Source organism: Lutra lutra, chromosome 13, assembly GCF_902655055.1.
Source record: "Lutra lutra chromosome 13, mLutLut1.2, whole genome shotgun sequence".
NCBI classification, from domain to species: domain Eukaryota; kingdom Metazoa; phylum Chordata; class Mammalia; order Carnivora; family Mustelidae; genus Lutra; species Lutra lutra.
In genome coordinates, this window is record NC_062290.1 from 12,313,768 (window position 1) to 12,317,918 (window position 4,151).

Sequence of the window (4,151 nt, forward strand, 5' to 3'; positions counted from 1 at the left end):
TTCGATCTAGTGCATAAATTGACTATGAGTAATTCATCTTAAAACCAAAGTCTTAAACCAAAGTCTTTTTTACTGGCTCACTATTCCTACCTGGAAACACCCCATCTTTGCTTCTGTGATGCCTTTTCATTCCTCTCCTTCCCAATGCAATCTACTCTAGGTAAGTTATTTCAGTTTTGTTTTGAAGCTACTGGAACCCATCTTCAATTAAATGGACGCAAAAATTTGTATGACTTTTTCAAAGACACCATTCTCCTTCGATCAACCCCTGGATGAATTTCAGGGGTTCTCTTCCCCTTAGAAGCAGTGATATGCAGGGACATGACTTGTCTATCTATCAGGTAGATAGTGACAGAGCTCAACTGAAATCATAAATCTAATGATTCCAAGCCCTTTGGGCTATACAACAACTGAGCTCTTCGATTTTGTGAAATATTAACTGTGATAAACAGATTCCTAAGAACTGGAACAAGCCAGAGATCCTTAGCTATTGAATACTGTGGCATTACTTGATCAATGATTAGCATGGGTCTTGGAGTCTGATGAACTCAGTTTGCCTCTCCCTCTGAATGAACGATGAGTTGTTTTCCATCATGATAGCTGAGAAAAGAATCTAAAGTTAATGCCTATTGCAGGAGGCAAACTTAGCACGATTGGTTAAAAATACGTTGATTTTCCTAATTGGGTGTGAGAGGTACCTGCCTCTCACTGATACAGATCCACTGAGGTTCAACCATGGGCTCCACTGGCTGTTAGCCTTGGGTTAAGGTTTGGGAAAGTTATATTACTTTCCTGGTCTCGAAAGGAAGAGTTCCAAATGAACCCTCCCAGTTTGAAGGCCAGTATAGTTTTTTTTTCTTTTTTTGACTTCGCTTTTGCCGTGGTCCAGAAGATATAGCAGTAGGTTGATTATATGGAAAAGTGAAGTGTAGAAAGAATATGGCTGGCAGTCAGCCGAAAGGAAGTGGCAGTCACCCTCACTATCATGGTAAAGTAGGTACGTCGTGGTATGTGATGGTAAAAGTGGCAAAAAAAAAAAAAAAAGTAGAAGTGAAGCCATCTTAGAGTTCTTATATTCCAATCCCCTTAATTTTAGAAAAGAATTCACTGAAGCCCAGGGGAGTTTGCCTACTTCATAATTTTTCTGGGACAAACTCTGTCCCCAAGGATACATGATCATCTAGAAGTCGCACCTTGGCTTGCTTCTTTAAAGTCCAACACAAATACCAATGGGATGGCTCCAGGGTCTCTATGATCACTGCCTGCACAGTCTCTTGAACTTGCATTGCAACAGGCATTGCACTGAGCACCCCCAGATTGCCCTAGAGTTAATTAACATTGGGGTTATTCCAGAAAAGAAGGAAAGTCTGTATCTTTCCTTGGACATTGTAATTCAGGAACTTGAATGAATCCATCATCATAGTTTTTTTGCAAAATATAACTCCCCCCCTTACTTCTTGCCCTCTTTTCTTTTATTAATTACCTTTAATTTAATTTTGTTTGGACTGGACATAAACCCTGAATTCTTCCAACTCATTCATTTCACAGTTATAGAAGAAAAGTAATAAAAGAAAACCGAGATTTCATGCACACGAGTTTCTCTCACATATTTATAAATGTATCTGCGGCTCGACTTGATTTAGAATAGCTTTTTAAACCCAGAAATTCTAGAATTATAGAATGCTTTCCCCTTTATCTCTTTTTCCACTCATTCCTTCTCCAGATACTTAAGTTTCAGTCACGGAGCTAGGCATGGGCGAGTACAGAAATGAAAAGACAGTCTATCCTCTATGAGACTTATATGTTAAAAACAAATTATATATACCACAAACTAACATATATCACAAGTAATAATTCCTACATCAGGATTGTGTGTGTGTGTGTGTGTGTGTGTGTGTGTGTGTGTAATTTAACAAGCTTCCCTTGCTCTGTTAGGATGTGTGTTATAATAGTTTTATGATTAAACTCAGCTTACACTGTTTTGCCAGCATGTAGTTGTCCCAATTAAATTCTGGCAAAGTAAATTATCCCAAATTAATATGAATCATTCCTAATTACAATGAATAATTTACCAGTAAAGTATATATTATGCCACATAAATATGAGAGGTCTGGTTTCCCCCAATTTAGTCTTTGTAAATACACATTTCAAATCCACACAGACCAACTGGGAGGAGCATGGGAATTCAAAGACTCTAACTGTGCTCCTCGTTTTTAAGTATGTGTTTTCCTCTCTAAATTCTGTCTAAGGCTTGGCTTTATTATCCCAGTTCTCAAGAACAAGCGTTTATGGGCCTGTAGCTAGAAGTCTTATTTTCTGTGCATCCTAAGATAATTATCAGTATCACCTCTAGAAGAGGTAGTGCCTACCTTGAGCTGATTCTTTGAGCAGGTGTTTGGGCCAGCTTAGGGTAGAGAAGGGGCCTCCTGGGCCCAAGATGAGCATCATGACCCTAGGCAACCTCTTAGAGTTATTTCCTTATCTGTGAATTAAGGGCATTAGATGAATACATCTCCATAGTCTCTTACAAATTCCAAATATTCTACGGATCCCACCCCCCCCCCCCAAAAAAAAATCATAGGGAAAAGTACTGACCAAGACTTGGGTTCTTTAGACACCATCTCATGTGTTATGCATGTACAGACAGGTCTTTATGGCAATGAAGGTCAGAATGTCTTAAATCAGTATTTAAAGGGATAGCAGGCACAATACAAACTTGTCCCGAATCCCTTAAATCTTTTCTTCCTTAATTTCATGGTCTTGCTTTTTCTCTCTTCAAGCTAGCTTGTGCAAATTTTCCACCCTAGCCTAGCCCAAGCAGAGGTATTTCCAGGACGAATGCAGCCCATTCCCAGTCCCCTTCCCTGGAGATTTTAATCCTCATTGGGCAGTTTCCCCAACTCTCTGGTGGAGCTTATCACCTGGGGCTTAATCTAAAATACATATTGCCCAGTCTCATCTTTGTCCAAGACCCAGGGAGGTTTAGGTTAGAACAGGACTATGTACGTAGTGGTTTCTGCCAACTCTGGCTTTTCTCACTCTTTCCTGCTGGGAGGCGTGGACGGTGCTGGGCAGAGCTGCCAGCCTCCCGGCGGGAAGGAAGGAGAACAGATGGCCCGCTGGGGGTAGGGGATCACATGTCGGACCTTACTCTGGGCTAGATCCAGACTTCTTTCAGGACCCAGGCCCTTTGGCTTCAGCCGTTCCACCTAGGCACACAGCTTTACCTGGGGCAAACCAGCGTTCATTTTAATGAAAGCTGGGAATTAGGAGGTGGTGGTGAGTTGGGGGAGGGGAAGGCGGGCCGAAGGGATCCGGGCTCCCAGCAAAGGCAGCAGTTCTGGATTTGAAATACAATCAGGTAAAGACCTATCTGCCAAAACGCCCGCGACCATAACATCAGTTAACACGCAGGGTCTGGAGAGGGAGGGGGGCTCCGGCCCGCTCGCAAACTTGCACAACGCCCTACTTTGCTCTCGCTCCACTTAGCAGCCTTCCGCAAACTCCAGGCCTTTCCTTTGCCGAGCAGAAAGGCCACACGTTCATGCATATGCAGGAGGATAAGTTTAGCTAGCAGCCCCCCGCGCGCGGAGAGGCCCTGCGCGGCGCACCGTGCATCACCCGCGCTCGGGGGCGGGCGCTCGGCTCCGGCAGCAGACTGGCGGGCGGCGCAGCCACTTGCGGGCTGAGCGCCCCGGCCTGGCATCGCCCTTTTAAAAAGTCTTCCGCAGGCGGTCGCCGCAGCAGCAGCCGGAGGAGCCGAGTTCATCCGAGGACAGCCCCAGTTCTCAGAAATCCCTTCCCTACTGGAACATCAAGCTCCCTTTACTGCAGTTGAACAAACTGCCCTAGATTGGGGGATGAGGAACCCGCCCCAAACTCGTGCAAGGAGCTCCGGGCGCCCGCGCCCACGTGAGCTAACCTTGAAATTAGTCCCCGCAACCCCGGCGGGAGGTGGGGCAGGCTGGCGGGGGTGAGAGTGGGCGGGGGCCGGCTGTTGGCTCTTCTAGGCCCAAGCCCTTGGGTCTGGGCCGTCTGCTGGCGCGTACCGCGCCCACCACCCTGTTTCATAACTGTCGGGGTGAATATTTTTCTTTTTTAACTCTTCGGGGGAGCATAGGTGCGCGCGCGCGTGTGCATGTGTATGTGTG